The sequence below is a fragment of the Ambystoma mexicanum genome, chromosome 10, assembly GCF_040938575.1.
Source record: "Ambystoma mexicanum isolate Mex_15411 chromosome 10, UKY_AmexF1_1, whole genome shotgun sequence".
Classification (NCBI taxonomy): Eukaryota; Metazoa; Chordata; class Amphibia; order Caudata; family Ambystomatidae; genus Ambystoma; species Ambystoma mexicanum.
The window spans coordinates 596,497,336-596,520,872 of record NC_090932.1 but is presented as its reverse complement, the minus strand read 5'-3'; the positions used below and the strand labels follow the sequence as shown (position 1 = coordinate 596,520,872).

At 47.7% G+C, this 23,537-nt stretch overlaps 1 protein-coding gene and 1 long non-coding RNA gene across 5 annotated transcripts in view; one reads left to right on the top strand and one right to left on the bottom strand.

Annotated features, from left to right (window-relative positions):
* LOC138491573 (uncharacterized) overlaps positions 1-3,721 on the top strand; it is a 230,090-nt gene extending 226,369 nt beyond the window's left edge. Inside the window, exon 4 of the long non-coding RNA XR_011276044.1 lies at positions 3,657-3,721. This is a non-coding gene — a long non-coding RNA (uncharacterized lncRNA). The remainder of the gene's footprint in view (positions 1-3,656) is intronic.
* ACSL3 (acyl-CoA synthetase long chain family member 3) overlaps positions 1-23,537 on the bottom strand; it is a 3,215,977-nt gene that overhangs the window by 46,784 nt on the left and 3,145,656 nt on the right. The gene's annotated exons all lie outside the window — the stretch shown is intronic.

The window sequence follows — 23,537 nt, the reverse complement described above, 5'->3', positions numbered from 1 at the left end:
GCAGGCATGGAACCAATAGGTCTCCCCATCTTTAATCTCTCCAACTCCATTTTGTCCCGAGCAGAAACCACAGTGCTAGTCAAGGGTTTGACTTTTATTCCTAGTCGCCCGACTGATTGGTTCCATATGGAAACTGACATAAAAAAATTATTTTGTATGGTCAGACTCAAGATCTTTTTTCAGGACCAAGACTCTTGGGCACCTGATAGCGACACAGGACTTTGTTCACCTTACACCTTTACACCTCAAGACAACCTCATGCTCAGGGATATGCTTTCCTTTGAGAAATGCATTTTCAGAGAGCTGAGGAAACTTCAAAACAAACATTCACCTATGAGATTGAACTTATCCAATGAAGAAAGAAGCGCCCTCCGTTCCCTAGCCAAAAACAGACAGATCGTCATTAAACCAGCAGATAAGGGAGGAGGGATAGTGGTCAGGAGTCCAGACCAATATCAGCAAATGGTCATGGACCTATTGAACATTCCTGGCAGCTACCTGCGCCTGCGTAGAGAACCCACTAGTACACTAAAAAACACTACTCAAGAGATGACCAACTATGCACTTGAAAGACAATGGCTCTCAGAAAAGGAAGCACAGTTTCTTAATATCAAACATTCTAGGCCATCCCAAAAATCCACAAGGATGCACAAAATCCTCTAGGTAGACCCATAGTGGCAGGATGTGGTACTATCTAGGAACCTAATTGTCAATACACTGACAAGTTTTTGCAACCCACCAGTCAGACCACTGCTACATCAATCTGCGAGACAGTACATCTGTCATTGAACATTTAGAAGGAAAGCATTTTGATCCTTCAACCAGCTCCCTGGTGACGATGGATATAGTAGCATTGTATACTCTCATCCCCTAGGATGAACCAATTGAATGCATCCGGGCAGCATTGGTTCAGGCATCACAAAGATTTACAGCCCCCGTTGAATTCATCATTGAACTTCTTATGTTGGCACTTAAACAAAACCTCTTCAAATATCAGGAGCAGTTCTACCAGCAGACACAGGGTACTGCTATTCACAGTTGGCGTCCGTACATTGACAATGTCATTCTGATCTGGCATGGTTCACTTGAGCTTCTTAATGGGTTCCTTGAATGGTTAAACCAATGCCATATTGCAATTCAATTTACCATAACATCCAGCAATCATCAAATTCCATTCCTTGAGTTACTCAAACACCAGGACGTATTTGTTCATTAAACAAGAAACCAACTGATCGCAATACCTTGTTACACTTTACAAGTTTTCATCCGTGCTGCCAGAAGGAGAGCCTTCCATATGCTTAATTCCTCGACTAACACGGAATTGTACTTTTCTTCCTGATTTTGATTCCCATGCGGCCAAATTGGCATCGAAACTCAGGGAACGTGGGTACTCCAAAAAACTAGTATCACATTCATTAAAACAAGCTAGGTTCAACCCAAGGGAGGTTCTGTTCCAAACTAAACCTAAGACCACAGAGAACAAAATGATGTGTGCTCTTACTTATAGTCCCGATACCTTTTCGGTGAAAGAAATCATCAAAAAGTGCTGGCCTCCTGTCCAGCTCACGCTGCCAAATGGATCACTTGTAATTTTTACATTCAAACTGCAGCAGAACCTAAGAGACCAGTTAGTTCACGCTACCCTAAAAAAACGGATAGGTCCATGACTAGTACCTGGGACCTCAGACCGCTCACAGGTCACTTTCCCTGTGGATCATGCTCAGTTTGTAAATTTGTGAATAAAATCAAATCATTCGACATCGCTGGCAAAAATTGGCTCCTCAGACAACACACTAATTGCAAAACAACCTGGGCACAAACTGTATCCAGTGCCTGTGTGGCCTGAAATACGTAGGGAAGACATCCCGCCTGGTCCATACGAGGATTGCCGAACATCGATCACGTATTAGATGCAAAAATGTAACATCTCCACTAGTGAGTCAATATATGGAATATGGCCACTCTACATATTTTGTTAGCAAACAAATGAGCCCGCTGGATTTTCCGTCTCAACACGATCCAGCACAGACTGAATGAGGCAGTGCCGATGTGGGAGTAGGCGCTCCCCTTTGGCTTTCAGAAAAGCCCACCATTTAATTTTATTTTCCATATAATTTTCATTTATTTGTATTTCTTCTTGAACTAGCACTAATTTTGCTTGGGTCTGCGTAGCACAGCACAGAGGTGAGGCATATCCCTCATTTTCATAATTTTCTCCCCTTCCACACCCTTGCACTTTTAGGCAGGTTCTCTCTTCCTTCTAGTTTTGGCACCACAGAACTTTCAGTAGGCTGCTCATTACATGACATTCTACTTTGAACTTAGCGCTACACTTGGGCCCTGCACTGTAGTCTGGTTCCATTTCTTAGTCCTCTTTCTTTGTTCATTAACTGGGCCTCCGATACTCTATTATGGCCTGAGACTCTATGATCACTTCTATGCAGTTCCAGCAATATGTGCTGAACTGTGCCCCTCCTACTTGGATAAGCTCTGTAGGACCAGACCCAACAGTTTACCCCCAGATTCAGATATTTACTAAGGTTAGCCCGCCTATATTTGGTAATTGTAGTGTGTACCGGCCGAGCCCCATTGGCATTCTGCTACTGCTTATACCATATTTTCCTTTGCAGGTATAGCATACCAATGGGAGTTGCAGGCAGAATCTGACTTTACATGCTACAAGTAGAGACAAGCCTTCCAGCCCTTGTGCAAGGCTGCTAAACATCAGCTAGGGGCGTCTTTCAGGTGAGCCACGTGTTGCTCACCATTTGTGAGTTGACCGCTAGTGAGGAAGTTTTATGACTATACGTCAATAACTTGTATGCCTTTATTAAAACTCCTCACCCCATCGTGGGTGTTCGTTTGCATGGTTTGCAGCTTTGCTGCAATTTTTCTTGTTACAGCCACAGTAACTACCTCGCAGTTAAACTTTCTCTGCAACTGCTGGATATATATACCCTGCACGAAAATATTCACGTCCATCGCAGCATCGATTTGTCGGTACTGCATACTGGTCCTCGTTCTTTGAAATCTTTCTCGTCCACTTTATGTGGCGTTGTGATACCACAGGTAATATTTATGGCAGCATTTTTTCTGGTATTGGCCCTAATGCTTAGCTTGGGCATTGATGGTCCTCTAACTTATCTGTCCAACAGCTTGGGAGTTAGTACGTTTTCGGTTTTAAAGCACCCAGAAGCGTATCTTCTATCGAGGAGTCCTGCCCTTTTCATAGGTTACTGGTGATTCTAGACATGGCATTAGAAAGATACTACGGGTTAGTACCCAGGTAAAACCGCTCATGTTATTTGCCACCCTATGTTATCGGTATAGGGTGCACTTTGCAGAGTACCTCTTTTTTCCTTTTCTTTTAGACTTCTATTCTCATCTGTTTGATTGCTCAGTGTCTTTTTTCACTTCTCTCTGCGGATTCAGTTCCTTTTGGTGATGGGACGCTGTCAGACTTTTACATGATTTTGGTGGCAGATGGGATGGTGCACACTTTGGAGATGCTCCCTGTCACGCAGTGTATTCAGAACCCTCCCCTCTTTTCAGACAATGTACATGATATTGGTAACAAGACCTTTGGAGATTGGAGGTCCATTTTTGTTTTCTGATCATGTAGTCACCAATCTGTATATTTGACTTTAATGTCCTAGGGGCTGTTAAGAGACATTTCGCCCTGAAGAAGGCAGTGACTCATTGAACATTCCGCCGAAACACAATTTCTGCTGTTCACGGTGAGTTTCAACTATATGTATACCTATGTCATTGCCATGGCAGATGGCATTGACCTAATTTTGAGTATGTTTCTATTCTAGTACCAATAAATAGGTTTACTTTAAACCAAATTTGTACTCCAGTTCCAACTAATTAACACAGGTTGAATGTTTGCTATTTGAATAATTAAGTGTCTATAAACTTACGTAGTAACACTTATTTTGTGATTCATATTCACTTGAGTTAGGGTAAGTTAGCTCTTGTGCAAGATCAATTGCACTACCCAAATTTGTATTCTGACAACTTGTATTCTGACAACTTTTGTCTCTGCTTTTCATTCTCCCACGTTTTTGTTTGTTCCCAGTATTCACAAGCTTGCACTATTTGTTGACATCATGTTCATATATATCTGTGTATTTATTTAGTTTATTTTGCTTCTTTCTGCATTTGTGATGTGATGTTATGTACACCTTAAAAAGAATTGTGACAAGTACTTTATTCCTGACCTTTTGAATAAAAAAAAATAAGTTTGTATTCTATGGTCCATGTATATGTTGCACCATTTTTTGTATTAAGAACTCATATTTATATCATGTACACAAGGAGCTAGATGAGTAAGTCTTTTTGCATATCTTTGTGCTGAATGTTTTTTTAATTTTATTAACTTTTGCTGACGGGAAGACCTCTTGGCTTGCTTCAGCGCTACATAATCCGACACCACCTCGTCATCTTAGAATAGGGCCAGCTCCCCAGCCTTCTTGTCATCAGGAAGGAAATCTAGTATTGACCGAGCTTGTACCAAAGCTCCCTGTCATAACGAGACAGAATGGCGAGGGCATTGGCAGCCTTGACGGTAAAGCTGCGGTGTAGATGATGCGTTTGCCAACCGCATCTAGCTTCTTACCCTCCTGGTCCAGGGGCATCATGGACGAGGGATTGGACAAGTGTTTTCTCGCGGCGCCCAACACCACAGAGTCTGGGAGCCGGGTCTGGGACTCTGTATTTTTTCTCTAGCCTGTCTCTCTTAGAGAGTGTGGTACTTGATGTCTTCATAAGGGCCAACCCTGCCTCCCAAATGTCATCTAACAGCAGAACCAACATGACTGTCTTCCTCGAGCACTCACGTGGCTGAAAGGGAAACTCTCCTTTTCCTCAGTTACCAGACTGAAAAGTTTGGATGCCTTTGAGTTCATGGCGTGGAAAGGGGCCAATTTTGTCGATGGCGAAGCACTGCAAGTCTCTTCAGTACCCAGAGGCTCCCCGTCAGCAGGGACATAATCTTCATACTCGTCCGTATGAGTAGCTGTGGTATCTGTGTCAGTGTCTGTACGCAGTGGCTCTTCCTCGATGGGGGTTAAGGCTCTATGGGGCAGTGTCAGCTGACGTTTTAGCCTGGTGGGAGACTCCTGGCCAGAGGCCTGCGAGGAATGCAGGCCGGGCCAAGCGCAGGAGCAGCAGGCACCCTCTGGTGAATTTCCTACACCAAGGTGTACAGGGTCGTGAGGATGTCCAGCGACATATCCCTGGGTGCTGGTTGGGGTGCGAACAGTGCAACCGGGAAAGGAGTTGGTCTGAAATCATTTGGAGGGGCTAATGGCTGGTACAGTTCCTGGTGTGGAGATCTCTAATGGGACGTTGGCCTTTGGCCCCCTTCATGGTCCGAATAGAAATTCTCAGACGGGTCCTCCTCCAAACTACTATAGATGAGAGGAGATTTTCTCCGAGACCCCATAGGAGCTGGAGGAGACACCCTCATGGGTCTCGGCAGGAAGTCCGACGGAGGCAGCAACTCCCTCACCCTACCCAAATCTTTCGGGACGGAGGCAATGGTGGGGACTGGCAAAACTGGCAGCGCCACTGACGAGGTTGTGGTTGGTATATAACCGACAGAGGCCGTGGAGGCAAAGACACCCTCAGCGGCGTTGTCGTGGTGGTAAATGGGTTCCATGCCTTAAAATCACAGCAAAAATGGCAGTGAATACAAAATATCATGGCATAAATGCAGTGGTTTTGCCACCAAAATCATGTAAAGGATGCGGGGGACACCCCAGCAACCCCTGGACCCATTATACCATTTAAGGCGAGCGGGGGACACCCCTGCAACCCCCGCTCGCCTTAAATGGTCAAATGAGGTACGCGCAGCAGCAACCTTCATGGGAGCAGAAGCGTGATGATTCAGGTTCTTTTGGATCCCCTTGAAAGGAGCATCATCTGTCTCTTTTTCTCAGAGGGAACACATTTACTGGACCTGCCGGTCCTTGATGAGGTGTGACTGCACCCGGAAGCCACGTCAGAGGCCTTCTCTTCGCCCAGGAGCAACAGCAAATCTTGCACTTTATTTGTCGTGGTCTCGGTGGAGACAATAAATGCACTTGAGGTGCCAATTCTCGACATAAACGTTCTTCAGGTCACATTACTTGTACGCCCTGAAGAGACTTCAATTGCCCAAATCGGACATCGTTGAGGTGAGATGTAGGCCTAAGCCCGGGTTCGCGGAGAGAGGATCTGATGATGGAAACATGATCTTCACAGACAATGGGTCCCTGCTGCAACGTGTGATGGTTGATGAGGAAAAGGTTGAAGAAAACTATCCAAAAATAGCAAGAAAGTCACAATTCGAGGAGCAAAGTGAGAGGACTCCCGAAACACGGAAAACTGTGGTAAAAATCTGAAGATGGACACCAGCGGTGGAGCTTACAAGGACAAGTGTCATTGGCTGGGGGAAGTATGAGCAAAAAGGATTGGCTATAGAGGAGACCAACAGTTTTCAGTTTAAATTGGAACTGCTTTCTTTTTGCCAAGGATTCCCAGCCTAACGACAGGGAATATTCATGAACATGTGAATCCATGCAAGACCCTGTGCTGGAGAAATTGGTAGCAGGGTTGACATGGCCTGTCATTTTGTGCAGATAAGTGTGAAACGGGGTCCATTTCTGTGGTGTGTTTGGGTGGAGGGTTCTCTCAAGGTTTGATTTCAAGATCCCTCCAAGTTGGATTTCCCACAGTTGGAGTTGCCGACTGGGCATAATCAGATTCTCATTGCTTATGTTGGAATGGGGGTGATTGGGGGTTAATTACTTCTCAAAATATTGCTTGGGGATGGGCTAGGCATGGTTTTGGCAGGTACATAACAGATTTGGGTTTAGGCTTTTTGGATCTCCGAGCTTCCCTGTCTCTAGACTATGTCCGTGGGTTACCTGAATATTGCTGGGAAGGATCGTATCCACTTGGGGACATGGAACGTTCAGGGGCTATACTTCCCGGTGAAAAGGAATTCAGTCCTCAGGAAGCTTGTGGAAATGTCACTCAATTGTTTTCCTAAAAGAGACCCATCAGATGCAGAGGTTCAGATCCAGGGTTTATCCAAAGCAGTTTTTTGCATCAGAGGGTGAGAAAAAACAGGGGGTGGCCATACTATTGGGGGAGAATGTACCTCTGCCCAAGATTGCAGTTCTACAGGATCCTCTCAGGAGATACATCCGTGTGAACGGTCTCCTGTGGGACCTCCGATTTACCCTCATTTTGCTGTATGCCTCTAATGAAGGTCTGGATTGCTTTTTAGAACAACTTTACCTCTCAGGCCATGGGCTTCGCGGAGGGCCAGATATTGATTGGGGGGCGACTTCAACCTAGTGCCTGATCCGTTACTTGATAACACGCACCCCGCGCCCAGGCTGGACTACAAGCATGCAATATCCTTTGCCAAACTGCTCAGATCTCTGGGGCTGGTGGAAGAGTGGAGGCCATTTCATGGGGTGGACAGGGACTACTCTTTCTATTTGCCTGTACACAAGGGGTTCCCGAGTCTCGACCTACTGCTATTTTTAGCGCCATATTACCATGTGGAGTTAGGCTTGCGGCAATCTCAGACAATGCACCTGTGCCGCTCACTTTAGCGATTGAAGGTAGACTGGCCCCTGCACGATCCAATCCTGAGGTACGGAGTGCTATGAACGGAAATAAAGATCATCTCAAACTACTTTTGGGAAAATAGCAATGTGGACCTAATCAGCAGGATAGCGGCCCACCGTAGGTTACATAAAATTATTTGCCTGGGGCCTGGAGGGTGAAACTCAAGGCCGCTGAGCTTGAGCATAAAAAGAAAGGCTCAAACGATTCACTCAGAGCATTGACCATGGAGCGCATAAAATTAGATGGATATTTGGCAGACAGATCAGCGCAGGCACTCTTGAAAACTAAACAGCATTATTATGCTAACTGCAATAAAGCCAATTGCACACTAGTATCGAAGGTAAAAAAAAGCTCAAGTCACGCAACATCATCTTAGTGTTGTATGATGAAAAGGGGGTACTCTGTTGATCCGAGCCAGACCAACTTGGAATACTACAGACCCACTTCGAGGGGATGTTTACAGGGGGGGTACTGTCGCTGGTCTGGCACTGTACTGTCGCTGGTCTGGCACAAATGGAATATCATTGGGGCGTGGGTCAGCCACTTTCTTTTCTCTCCGCCACTCAGGTCTATTCAGTTGCTCCTGCTGCCGCGGCTGCGATCCCTTTGTTGTCTGCCATTTCGGCTACTTCATTTCCATACGGCCGTATTCTTCAAAGTCAATTTCCTTCCTGGTACTGCACACGATTCACTTGCTTTTTGCAGATAATGCAGGGCACCCGTTCACATGCCTGTGCTTTCATTTCTGAGGCATAGAAATCATTTTACAAGCGTAATTTCACGGATCAATGTCAGATCCACAGGAGCTGCTCAGCAAGGCACGTCCGACACCATGGCTAGATAGCCACGCCCCCCTGGGGGTGGCAAAGTTACCAAGATTACCCCAACATGCAAGTTGCACAATAGAGGGTCCCATACTATCTAGCAATGTTGACTTGGCTAGCAAGACACTGAAAAACAAGGCCCCAGGTCCCAACGGGTTCACCTCTTTTATAAAACATTTCACTCACGTCCAATTCCTCCCATGACAGCCTAGTTCAACTCGTTTCTGGGACTGTTAGAACTACACCCACAATGGGTTCCACCACTACTGTCTTGATCCCCAAGCCAGGTAAAGACTCAGCCTATTGTAACTCTTATCGTGCAATTACGTTCACTAACAATGACTCCGGCACAATGGAGATCCTCCCTAGCATTGTAGAAGGGGACCAGACAGGATTTATAGTGGGGCTTAAGCACCCATGATAAAGTGTGAAGGATCTTGAATCTGATTGAGGTTGGGCACGCATCGGGGGGAAGCTTGGGCATTGTGGCATTAGATGCCAATAAGGGGTTTGATAGGGTGGATTGGGGCTTTATTCATCACACTCTGGGAGTATTTTGTTTTGGCTGCAATTTCACTATGCTTGTCTTAGCTAACTACCAAACAGCCATCAACCTCCCTTTGAATTAACAGGTGCTACTCACCTTCCCTAGCTATAACCAGTGTTACTAGACAAGGGTGCCCCCTATCCCGCTAGTATTTGCTTTCACATTATAACCTACGCTTCCTTAAAATCACTTCTGGGTGAATTTGATGACTATAGAAGGGTTGCAGGCTTTAAAATTAACTATAGCAAATCACACGGGCTGGAAGTCCCGGTGCGACCATCCGACAGAGACCCACTGGAAGCACTTATCCTCAATATAATGGTCCTGAGTAGCCATTCCCTAATTGGGGGTACCTATTCCATGTAGGGTTTCAGGGGTCTATAAAAAGTAATTTCCCTTCGCCATTTAAGGAACTAGCTGAGGATTTACTAAATGGGTGGTGGGTAGTCAAGAAATATCCTGGTTTGGCAGGCTTACAGCCGTGAAAATGAATTTGGCTCCCAGGTTGCTATACTACTGCTTAGCCCTTTCAGTTAGGATCCTGGATGTGGACCTGTGTAGGTTACAGGAGCAGATCTTGAAATTCATCTGGGGTAATAAACAGGAGAGAGTCTCTAAGAAGGTACTTTTGAGGCCACTGTGACTGGGAGGCCTGTGGGTTCCCAATGTTTAACGTTGCAATATAACTGCATAGGTTTCTCATGTTCTCACCTGCGTCAATGAAGAACTGATGCCCAAATGGAAAGAGATAGAACTGGCTCATTCAGCGACGATTTTAGCTTACCTTCTCTCCGTTGCTGCACATGGCCCGACACACGTGAGGGACTCACGATGATGACCTTGACTAAGAACACCCTCCAACACTTGAAATGGACACTTTGCAGTAGGGGCATAGCGCTGGGGACAGATCATCTTACAGCCGGGGTGCGACTGGGAGGGAGTGGGATGGGGGTTTAGGGCTTGGATTGATTGGAGGCTTGCAACCTTACAGCAGCTTTATAAAGATGGGACTCCCTTGACCTTTAATGCATGTAAAGAAGCATTCTCTTACTCAAAGTGAGATATTTCATTAAGCTCAACTACGCCACTCGACAACTCATCCTGCAACACTAGGAAATGGGCCGCTCAACCCCCAAGCTCTCTTGAGCAGTCCATAATAGGGTGGGATATCCACTGGGACAATCTCGAAAATTGTATAAATTGCTAGACTCGGGGGGGACCCATTGATGCACCTGCTGTACATGCAAAAATGGGAAAAAAATTTGGCAACCGAAACAGATGACGAGTCCTGGCTGCGTATCTGGGCTAGAATGCATAAATCCTCTAAATGCGTGTCTGTCACAGAATGCGCATACAAGTTGTGTTACAGATGGCACCTTACGCCACAGAGGCTGCATCATATGAGTGCAGCTTACTCAGCTACTTGCTGGGCAGATATACAGAAGTGGGCTCTCTTTTACTTCGGTTATGGACCTGTGGTAAAGCCACTATTTACTGGAAGGAGGTCCTGGGTCACAAAGGACATTACTGGGCTTCAGCAACCAATGGACCTCCTGGTTGTTTTATTGGTGGACACAGGAGATGGGGTCTTTCCGGCCTCGGGTAACATGGCCTCCCTCATAGGACATTGCTTGCTAGCGGCTAGAAAGGCCATGGCTCCTACTTAGCGAAACCCTGAAGGCCCCATAATTCAAATGTGGTGTCTTAAAATCTGGGACACCTTGGTAGCGGGGTACATTTCTACCATCTGTGAGGGGAGATCTGATAAGTATGTTTCCACCTAGAGACCCTTCATTGACTATGTAGCTCAAAGCCCTGCCATTGTGTCAAACCTTTTTTCCCCCAGACATTTCTTGCTTCTGTGAAAACACAGGTGTGGGGTCCCTTTGGGAAAAGTCCCTCGACAGGGAAGTTCTAATGTCGAGCCCCAGTGATAGAGTCTGCATTATCTGTATAACAATGTGTGGACTTGGAACGTATGGGAGAGTTATTTTGTGATCCATGCCACTGTATGTAAATTACAATGCACATGCAATCATGCCTTTATCTGCAGCTTGTTAAACTTTTTTTGAAAGAAATTAAATTGATGCGTTATATTAATAAATTGTGTTTTAAAATCAGTTTAGTAGGTGAATATCATCCGCAGTGACTTGGTCTACCTGCATGTTTTCCTCAGGTTGCAGAAGAATTGAGCAAGAGGGAGGGGTAACTTGCACACTGTGGTATTGTATGGCTGGTTTACAACAGATCACAGTTCCGGCATAAATTGATAAATTGCAACCTGTGGAAGCCTTATACATTTAAAAAGTCAAATTGAGATGAAAGAGCTTAGCTGGGCCATTTCCATAGAAAAGATGTAATTTCAAAAGAACAGTAGAATTTCACCAATAACGTTGTGTTGAAGATAGAACTAAAATTAGATAGATTCAAATTATCAAAGGGAATTCGGGGATATTTGTAATCTCATTACCTTGGTCGGAAATCTAGTGTAGATAAATCCATTTACTAGCACATCTTTCCCTAAACACAAGCCTGTAGATCATGATGCCAATCACCTTATTTTGTATTTCCCTTTATATGCATAGGACATGAAGCATGGTAAAGTTGATGTTCGTGCACCCTTTCTCTGGTTTCTCTGTAATTCATATTGGAGTACATTAAGGACTTGAAATCTTTCATTAATAAAAGAACGCTAGGTTTATGTATATGCTGTGCAAAGTATTTAAACACACTAGCCAGCAAGCGGTATTTAAGGAAACGTGAATTGGATTGTGCTATTTAGAAATAGAGGTTTAGAAATAGTCAGGAATAGAACCATTTTATTTATGGAGTATCTTAACACAATGGAGGCTCGGCCGGTGCGCTAATCGGATGACATCACTGATATCACCACACATATGCATTATATAACGCAAATTGTGCTGAATTTCACAGATGTGAGTGAAGTTGGATTACGGTGTTGAATTAGATGGTCCCTGTTGAATGGTCCAATTAGAGAAATAGGTTTTCTTGTGGAACATTATAGAGATTGCTGAATTATATAACTGATCTGGCATTTGTAGAATTCTATAGTGAGAAATAGTGAATTTTTAAGTGAGATCCATCCTCAAGAACTCGAGACCCACATCTCTTCACCTTAATACCTACATCGCCCCTCGCGCCACCCGATTTGCTAGACGTGGCCCGCCCCCCTCCTCCCTGCCACCCGGTACAGCTGTCCCCCCTCTCTATCCCATCCCCCCACTGTAGATCTGTTCCGTTACTTCTGAAAAGCACTGTTATGCATCTGTACTGTTGTATACCTCTCTAAAGCACTCCATTATGTATCTGCACTGTTGTATACAACTGTAAAGCGCTCTGTTATGTATCTGCATTGTGGTATACCTCTGTAAAGCACTGCGTTGCTTCTCGAAGCTAGGTCCACGCTCAATAAGTAACAATTTAAAAAAAAGATGATATAAAAATGCAACTCCAACTCAAGCACTCCCTTGTGCTCCCTTTACTAAAAAAGCCGTCTGCTGATCCTTCCTGCCTAGCTAACTATCGCCCAATCTCCATCACTACTTTCCTGGGCAAACTCTTGCAGAAATTGGTCATCCCTCAACTGATCTAAAACACTGAATCTGTTGGCTGTCTCCACGACCACCAGTCTAGCTTCAGAGCATCTGGAGGCACGTAAACTGCTCCCCTGAACACCCGTCATGACCTGGTCTCAAATCTTGATTCCAATTCCTCCTCCGTTCTCATCCTCCTCAATCTTTCCTCTGCCTTTGACACGTTTAATCATGCCACCCTCATAAATCGTCTCTGGGATACACTCGGCATCATGGACCGGGCACCGGCTTGGCTGACCTATCAAATCGACCTTCCCAAGTGCAACTGGACCCCTTCCTCCCCTCCACCTCCCACTCTACCTGCGGTGTCCCTCAGGGCTCGATCCTATTTCCATGGCTTTTCAACATCTACCTTGCCCCTTTGGCCCACTTGATCGCCACCTTCTCCTCTGACTTCCAGTGTTATGCCGATATGACACAGCTCTCAAGCTTCCCTCCTATTCCTCCCTTATACCGGACTGCCTGACTGCTATTCAGGCATGGTGCACTGCTAATGATCGCTGCCTTAATGCCAGTAAGATCGAAATCCTTCTCATCGGGATGCCGGCTCCTTCTTTCCCTCCCACTATCTGGCCGCCCTCCATGGGTCACTTCCCATCACCCTCCTGTGAGGCTAAAAACCTTGCGCTCATCTTTGACTCTTTTCTCTCCTTCTCCCCTTACATCACAGGCCTTGCCAAGAAGGCCAACTTTCATCTACACTTACTCAGAGTACTGCTTTTCCGGGCCACATCCCTGATCAGACTGCAGGGTTATCAACCCCACTACCCCCGACTCCGGTCCACTCCCCTTCCACTCACTAGTGGGTGATGCCTGTCATCCCCCAGTACCGGACTCCCCATAGCACTTGCCCTCCTGGGCTCCCCATAGCACTTGTCCTCTAGGCTCCTCTTAGCAAGTCTGTATGTCACAAGGCCTAGTAAGACCATCATTTTAGTATTTATCCCCTGTCACCCACCCACCCTTTCTGTCTTGTGGCACCTGGAAAGAAATTGTGTATAGGCGCCTTATAAATGTGCAATAAATAAAAAATAAAAAAACTCAAGGAATAATGAAACAGCTGCAAACCTTATGAATGATGTAGATTCACAGGCTGAATTCGATCAGCTATATCATGATATAAAAATCATTAAGCAGCATCAGGCTCATTTAGCACAAGAAAAAGGCACTGCAACTCAGGAAATACATCTGTTCACCTTACAATTGAGTCAGGCACAAGCACAACAAAAGTAAATTGACTTGACAAGCGCTAGTGGAAATAATAGAAGAAAAAAATGGCATTGAGAAGTTAATGAAATTTGTTGTGATGTCACAGATTGTGCATTTGAATGCACAATTAGCTAGCTGGCAGTCCATAAACCAATAGTCCGTGGAAGAAATACATTTATCAGAAAGAAAAAGATTCTTTGCATTAGGAGTTGAAAAACAGAAAAGAAAAATTGCCTTCCAAAATTAGGGCATTCACCACCAGTCAACACATAGTTGAAATTGATAATGCTACATTGAAACACGGAAATGAAGAAACTCTGTTCATTCGGAATCACAATTGAGACAGATACGTTTCATGGAAGAAGGGAGAATTTCTCAATTTCTGAGGCTACTCTCTGCTGCCCAGACCTTCACATAGACATTCTGGTGGCATTGGCACACCTAGCCATAGTCCGAACATAGGGGTAGCCAGACAACCATTTCCCCTTCCCAAACTCTCCAAGATCCAGAGGAAGACGGGAGTTCCCAGTCAGATACAGTGGACTATTGTGAAATTCAGGTGAGGGGAGTGGCACACATAGGTGTCAGGAGTGGAAAGGAGAGGAAATGAGAATACTCCCAAACGGAATATCAGCGAATCAAGGTATGAAAATGAGTTAAGGGAAAAAACGTTTAAGGAGTACAATCGAAGAGACACCATTTAATCAGTATGGTTGACAATTAGAAGAAAATATAACCCAAAAATGGCATTTTAAAGATCTGTATATATTCCAAGGGCTATGGGGACATCCCAGAACCCCTCGGTAGGTGGGGAAACACTGATCCTGAGTGACAATATAAGGACATGCCATACTATCCAGCTCCTCAGAAAACATTTCAGGCGCCTGACCCAGAGGACCAATCGGTAAGAGAAAAAGAATATGTGATATGACCAAAGACCACCCTGCAGTCCGAAGGGTGAAACATTTTTTTACAACTTGAGCAACAGGCCAAAACGGATAGAAAGTATTGGCCAAACCATGAAATCCCATCAGGGAAATCTTGATACTAATGTTTACTGACACCTTGTCAAAATGAGTCGACAGGTTAGGATGGACAAAGATCAGAGGCAACTTGCTGGAAATTGTTCCAATGCACAATGCACGCGTGGACGAGAGTTGCTGTGGAAAAGATATGCTAGGCCTTAGAGAAAGCTCTTTTACCTCCTGCAAAAATACCCCTCAGTTAACTGAAAAATTGGCCAAGCGTGAAGGCTCTTTATTTTTTTTTTCCAACTCTGTTTATTAGTTTCATGAACAAAACAGTTACAGACAATCATGATGCAAGAATGCGTAATTTGTTGAGGGCTTTAGTATTATTACACCAGCAATGACAAATTGCACTTCAACTGGTTTTCCCATGCACCCTCCCAGCCTTTTTTAGGCCCCCTTTCCCCCTTCCCCCTTAGTTGGGACGTGCTCACATAACAATAGTATGGAGAGGTGTGTGATCCAATACTCCATCTGGGTCGTCAGATTGTGAGGATGTATGTTTTGTCGTATATTCTATGTGGGCCCCTCTTGATCAGATGTATGGTTCCAAGAGTTCCCAATACCGGTCCCCTCTTGCTGGGTTGAGCTTCGATTGTCTTTTGAAGGCCGCCCGCTCTAATCGGCATGTTTTTGAGAGTGTTGCGACCCATTTGGTGTTGGAGGGTGGTGTTTCTGCCTTCCAGCGTATGATCAAGAGTTTTCGTGCAGTTAAGAGTATGAGGCGCATGAATTTGCATGTTAGTGCGTGTGTGCGTCAGTCCGTCCCGTCTGCGCCTAGAATCATTGCGTTAGGGTTGTAGGCGATGTCTGCCCCGTCAATGGCCCTCATTACGACCCTGGCGGAAAGTGACTGACCGGACCGCCACAGCGTAAATAGCGTTTCCGCCATTGCACGAAGGAGCAAAGTGCGGCCCATTCCGACCCATCGGGCACGAGCACCACGGCATGGCGGAAATGACCCCAAAACGGCCCACACCGCCGCCGTACGGCGCCTTAGGTGCAATACCGCCACCCATCACAGCGGACACCGCAGTGTGCGCCTACCGGAAAGTACGGTGACCGGAAATATACGGAAACGGAAGTTAAAACATGGGCCCGGAACGGGAAACATCCCGCCGTACACCTATAAAACCACTAAAACCACACAACCACTAAAAACACTACCCTGAGACACACCCCAACCCGTCATCCACCCTAGCGAAACCAAGAAAAATGGGAAAAGTAGCGAAGAAAGCGTGCGACCGCAAGCGGCAGGTCCACTTCTCCCGTGAGGAACTCACCGTGCTAACAGAGACCCTCCAGGAGAATGCTGCCGTCGTCTTCTGCACGCAAATGACCAGGACGGCACTTGCAAACAAGAAGGCCATATGGGCTCTGGTGGCACAGCGGGTAAGTGCGGTGGGGACCGCACCCCGCACCCCACAGCAATGCCGAAAGCGATGGGACGACCTGCGGATACGCGTCCGCAGCATACTCTCTGCCAACCGCAACATTGCCACAGCCACCGGGGGAGGTCCTGAATCACCCATCAAGTTGACCCCCTGGGAAGAAATCTGTGCCTCCACCATCGGAATGGAGAGCATAGAGGGAGTCGGAGGGATGGAGAAAGGAGTGCAGACATCCGAAGATTCAGGTAGGTGGGCCAAATAAAACAATGCCAAATCCACAAAGTCCATCCATGTGAAGTACCATGTGTCCACATAGTGCAACAGAAACACATGTCCAGGAGAACGTCCACACACATCGGCCTGATAGCGCACGTTAAAACCCACAATAAATACATAAATAATTAAAAACCCCTAAAACACGCACTACACGTGCAGCAGGCACACCCTAACTGCAGGCTGCCGAACAACTGCACCCTCACTCCACACACAAATGAAAGCACCTCCAAGGCCCCGACCCAAATCACCCTCAGGTACCACCCCAATGCATGTGATACAATGCCATTCCAATTCCCACAGACCCATCAATAACCCTCGCCCTCCTTTACTCCACCACAGGGTCCGATCCAAACGACGAGCATCAGGACACCCCTACCAGCACACCTGCAAAGAGGGCCAAGACCAACGGCCAAAGACCCTCCACCTCAGCTGCACGCATCAAGACACGGCAGCAGCACAAATCAGGTGGCAGCACAGAGGAGGGAACATCAACAGGCACCCCAGCAGCCAGCATGCCCACACCACCACCACCACAGGTCCCCCCAACGGATGCCACAGAAGGCACTGCCTCTGGTGGCAGCAGCACCATAGGTGATACCCCATTGATGGCAGCATGCTCCGACACAGAAGACGGGGATGTCGAAGTCAGATCCATCCATGACCTGTCCCAATCCCCCTGTCTGTCCCATCCCGTACAACATGAGGATACCACGCAGGGGCACCCACAAGACGACGACTGGCCATCCCCCACAAGCCCTGTGGCAAGGCAACATGAGGACAACAGCCCCTCTGTGACACCCCCGCAAATGGCCATGGCCCAGCAGAGGCAACAGTCCCTCGACCAGTTAATCGTGCAACAGCAGCAACTGGCCACGCTCCTCAAGGACCATGCCGATGAATGTGGGGGCACTAAGGCAGACATAGAAACATCAACTGAGACACTTAGGGCAGAAATGGAGAGAGGTACAGAGACACTAAGGGCACAAATGGAGAGTAGCACCGAGAGCCTGGGAGTCCAAATGGAGAGAAGCACCGAGAGCCTGAGGGGGGAACTGCATGCGACGTCCAAGGACGTATGTGCCGAACTTGCCGCAGTGCGCCGTGTGCTCACTGAGCTCTCGCAAACCCTTAGGGACATGCATGGACGTGAGCAGGCAGAGACATCATCCGTTGCAAGTTCCGTCCAGGGCAGCCCCCAACGTAGATCTGGGAGGAACCTGCGCTCCACAGGCAGGGGTGCCCCTGATACCCGCAGAGGGGGCTTGCAATAGCGACTGCCCACTGACAATGAGCATCTTTGGACACTGGTGTTCGGGGGGGAGGTAGGAGGGTGGAGGGGGTGTGTTGGGCTCACTTGGGTGGCGGGTCGATAGGGTGTTCAACATGATATCACATATGCCATAAACAGTGCACGATCAACCAATGAGATGTGTGGACATTGATCTTTGTGTACTAGGCCATCATAGGCGTACAGTCCATATTGTGCATGTCCCAGACACACACAGTGCCACGAGTCCCGTGTCCATGTATCAGCCACCAGGCGTGAGTGCTAGAAGCATACATCAATGAGATGCTGACGAATGTCACGGCCCTCCGGTGCCTCGCAGACTCCTTGAGGTGCTGCCAAATCCCCACCCTCATCATGACCATCATCAGGTGCTTGCAGTTCTGCGTCAGGGGGCATGGGCACATTTCTACGTACGCACATGTTGTGGAGCATGACACATGCCATCACCATCTTTGCAACCTTCTCATGGCGGTACAGGAGTGCCCCGCCAGACCTGCTGAGGCAGCGGAAACGACCCTTCAGTAGGCCGAATGCCTGTTCAATGACTACACGGGTACGTGAGTGGGCATGGTTGTAGTCCTCCTCATGCTGGTCCCGTGGGTTCCGGACTGGTGTGAGGAGCCATCTCTTCAGTGGATATCCAGCATCACCTGTATGTGGATGATAAACGTATGATGTGGAATGCCATTGCTACGTACGCACACCCCCCCCCCTTCCTGCCAGGTCATTGCCGAATCACATACCCCACATTATCATGCATGTAATGAGACTCACCGAGTAGCCAGGATCTGTTCCCTGCGTGTCGCTCCATGTAGCGTGGTATTGTAGAGTTCCTCAAGACCATAGAATCATGGGTTGATCCAGGGAATCTGGCACAACAATGTGTAATGATCCTGTTGGAGTCACACACCATTTGTACATTCAGAGAATGAAATTGTTTTCGGTTGCGGTACTGGGCCTCCATGGCATGTGGGACGACCAATTCCACATGGGTGCAGTCGATGGCACCAATGCAACCCGGTATGCCGGCAAGTGCATGGAATCCCACTTTTGTGTTGGTAATTTCCTGCTCCGAGCGTGGTAGGGAGATGTAGTCGTCTGCGTGCTGCAGGAGGGCATCGAGCACTTGCAATAGTGTCCGTGAGAACAGTGGCTGAGAAATGCCATGCAACTGTCCGACTGTGTGCTGGTAGGTGCCTGTGGCCAGGAAGTGGAGTACAGACACCACCTTCAGTAGGGGTGGGATGGCGGTTGGGCTATCTATCATGCTGACAAGGTCAGCCTGTGTCATGTCCACAATGGCGGCTATGGTGTCCCGGTCCAGACGGTAGAGGGTGTGGATCTGCTCATCAGTGAGGTTGAACGGATGTGCTCGGAGGCGTGGGATTGCGGGCTGCCTGCGTGGTGGTAGTGGCTGTGCTGGCGGCCCTTGCTGGCCCTGCCTTGCCCTCCTCCTCCTCCTGCGTCTCCTCCGTGCGGCCGGTTGTAGTTGGTGTTCGTCTTCTTCTTGGAGTTGGAGTACTTGCAGTGCTATCATGTCCCCCAGGGCCAACATCGCGAGTCCTGCCGGTAGCATTTCGGTGTGGTTGTGGGAGGAGACTGGGTGTGCAATTTATGTGTTTTCAGGCTGTATGGCCTCCACCTGTGGTGATTCATTCCACCTGTGCAAACTGCTCTCCCCTTTGGCCGAGCACGTCCCGCACACAACGCTGCAATTCGGGGAATGGCATCTTGCTATTGCAATCATGTATTTGTACCCGATGGCCGTGTAACATTGGTTGATATGTTCATTCTGCTGTGGTCCCATTGTTTCACATTCTATCTGTGCAGTCGCGAACAGACTTGTGAAGGGTCAGTGGAACGTAGTACTCGAGTAACGGTGGACCCTCATGCATCACTGTACCGAGTTGCAACGACGGGCGGGGCGTCCCATTTGTGGGTGAAGGCAGTTGCCATTTTCACACACAGCCGCACTCGATGGATTAATTAGTGATTTCAAACGGCCACAGATGCCTCTTCGACGTGATGTTGCAAATGAGGAATTCGAAGGGCGGCGCTTTCGGTTTTCAGCTAGCGGCGAGGAAATGCCCACAGGTCTGACTGCAAATATAACGTACTATTGTTCAATGTCCTTGGGACAGGGGCCATGGCGAGGATGCAATGATTGATATGAATGGTTTGGGATGCGCAATGGCGACGTGGGCGATGAGGCCGGACGTTCCCAAATACATGTTACTTCACTACACTGGAATTACGGGCTGGGGCACTGTGGATTTTGCAGGCTGCATAACGCACAGACTCAATGGATATTTCTAATGTTATGTGAGTAAATATTCAGGCGTTTTAATCCCGGGATGAGGGAATGATGAATGGATGCATGGGCAGGTGATTTGATACAGAGTTTGCCATGTACAGGGCTTCTTGGGATCTATCCGCCTCCCCTACGCTATGTGATGCAGGGCTGCCATAGTGGGACCATCGTCTATCTGGCCTTGTTGAGCCCTCCCTGTCTCGACGCGCCCTCAGACACTTGTGTCCATGCACGTTACCAATCCCATCTGATGGATTCTGTTTTGACAGACGCATGCACAGGTACACTCGTTTGTGATGGTGTTTACACCTCGATATAGATAGTTATGAGTCGCAAGTGGTTTTTGGGTGGTGATGAACCTTTGGAGTGGGCTAGCATGCATATGGCTGTGGATTTAGTGTGATCATTGAAGTGAGTTGTTGGAATGTAGTTCTGATGGCCATTCTGTTCTTTTTCTTTTCTTTTGGTTGACAGGTATCTCCTCCCCTTTTGCCACTGCCATCTGTATGCCACTCCTGCAGATGGCTTTTACTCCCGACACCTGCTGCTTCGTGTTAATCAGTGGAGCAGCATTACGATCTTATGGGACGATCGCCAATGGGCCACATGCCCTTACGCAGTACTGGTGGCTCGGAGCAACATTTCGGCCTTTCAGCTGGACTAGTGCCTCCCCATTGGGACGGCCCTGCGGTTCTGTGCGCTTCCATGTTGCCTTTTCGTACGTGAATGTGGCTCTGTGTACCATGATGGAACAGGGCGTCACACAAGTAGTGGCTGGTCATTTCTTGCGGATGCAGCCCACAATGGTGAAATGTGTTTTGGAGTTCATGGCCTGATGGCTGTATGGGCTTGGTGATTTTGTTGTGCATTAAATTTCTATTCTGATTTGGCCCGTGTAGCGTTCTTCTTTGCAAGTGATGTGGCATATTCCTATTTGGGGAGCGATGTATTGTGAGGAGATCTGCATTGGGTTCCAGCTTCGGAGTTTAGTTGCGTGGTACTGTACTGGGCGCGTTTGCCTACGAAGCCCGTGAGGTCAGGGATGGGGGCTGCCAATATGACTGTTTGAATGTTGTCATGCTCAGGGGCGGGGGATTGGGTTTTGTGTAACAGATGCCGGTCAGCCAGGTGGACTGGTGGAATGATGTGATTTTCGGAATATTGCTGGTCACAGGTGCCTGTGTTTGCGTGCGTTTCTTGGTGGGGGACTGTGGTCATGTCCATTGGGATGGCTTCTGTATTCGTGCCATCTGTGCCCTGCAGCTCCCATTGGCCCCTCTTGTGTTTCATTTGTTCGTTGGCATGCATGGGTGACTTGTACATTTCACTGGTTGCATTGTGACTTCATTGCACCTACGGGGAGTTGTACTTTGTGGGCAGGGAGCGGTGTACAGGCACTCAGTGGGGCCGTTTACGGTTGATTCGCGATGCCGTACTTCTCACCATGGCGGAATGGTACATTCCGCCATGCTTGATGGCGTTAGGTACATGTCCGCTAGGGTCGGAATTGGCGTACCCTTGCGCCATGGTGGTGTTTACGGTTTGGCATGGCGCGCGCGTGCTTGGTGCAGTTAGCGTTGGCGTTCACTACGGTGTCGCTAATGGCTTCGTACTTTGCGGTGACGGGTCATAGTCGCACCGAGCGCTATTCGATGGCGGTATTGCATTTCCGCCATCGTTTTCCGAATTCCGCCAGGGTCGTAATGAGGGCCAATGTCTTCTAGTTGTCAATGTACTCTGCGCCAGTATGGGGTGAGTGTAGAGCAGGACCACAATATATGTCCCATTGTCCCTAGACCATTACATCCTCTCCAGCATAGAGTTGTGGTCTGTAGCCCCATTTTGTATAATTTGATTGGGGTGTAGTACAATCTTTGGAGGATTTTGCATCTGTTTTTAAGGCTGAGGGAGGACACAGGGATAGCCGAGAAGCAGTTATGCACGTCTGGTATACTGATTGGAACTCCTAGATCTTCCGCCCATGTTGTAGCTAGCGTGTGCATTCTGCGCTTGGTATCGGGAGTTGACAGAGTAGAATGTTCGAAGTCGTGGAAAGACAGTTATATGTGTTAGGCAGAAACCTGTGCAGTTCCCTTAGGGAACACTGCAAAAGATTTAAGACTACAGGTGTCGGCAGTAAACCCACTTGGTAGCAGTCTGTACCACCCAGATTTACCTGGTAGCTGTGGCTGAGCAGTCAGACTTCCCTCAAGAAGAGTTAGATAGTATGCAAAGTATACACAATAGGCACTCAGATACAATAATACAAGCAAACACTGACCAGAGCCTTGGTATCAAAGTATATAATTATTTATTTAAAAACACACGGTTTGAAACACTCCAGCACTCTTGTTGTAAAATATTCTAAACACAGTCACTATTGTAATATGTACACCCCTTTTTCCTTATCAGATAAGTCACAGTAAAACACCACTTATTTTCATACAAAGGTGAGCGCTTAACTAGATTGCACTCCAATAAGTTTGTGAGAAAGGGAGGGAAAAAGACAGAATATGGAAAGGTACACCACTCTAAGGTTCAGGAACACTGTTAGCAAGGCAGAAGAGCAAAAGTCACTGGTGAGCCAAAGTCCAAAGGCTGGGCCCACTCTTAGCGAGAGCAGAGCACAAATGCGCCCAAGATCACACAGTTACTCTAGGCATAGAAAGTCTTGCAGAGAGTTCAAAAAGAGTTTAGAGAGGCTTAGGAAAGTTTAGCCAGGGTGTCCCAGGCTAACCCAGGTTCGAAAGCCGGGGGCTAAATCTACCCCGTACAGTCGGTAGCAAGGGAAGCCGGGCGGGACACGGTACCTTAAGTGGGAAGGATCCTCCAGCGGTCGCAGTTGTTCCTGGCAGTGGGTGCAAGTCGCGTCGTCGTCCAGGGGAAGAGAAGATCTCGACTTGGAGGAAAGATGAAGGTGGTTGCACTACCAGGGAAGAAACCAGCCACAGAGTTTTCCGGTTAAAGGTGGTACCTTCGTTCGCGGTCGTGGTAAAACGTGGTATCCCGGTTGCCGGGGTGCTTGGCACAGGCAAGGCGGCCACGAGGTACGTCGGGAAGGCGAAAAGACGGTGAAACTGGTTATCCCCACCAGTCAAAGGAAGAAGACTCTCCGGCGGGAGATCTCCTCTGTCGTTGGGAAAAGTGGTGAGAGGGTCCAGCAGGGCTCCACCGGTGGTGGTGTCGTGGCAGGTCGGCTCAGCTTCTCCCTCGTCGGATTCTTAGGTCCTGTGCCGACTTCTGAAGTTCCAGTCCCCAAAGCCCTGCTTTTATGCAGAAAACCCCCATTCACTCAGCCTAGCTGTCACTCAAACATGCTAAGTGGTGAGCCGGCCGGCTCACCACTTGGGCCAATCAGGACGGAGTGCGACTTGAGTTGCCTAGGCAACTCAGTCCAGGGTGCCTAAATCCCCCTCCACC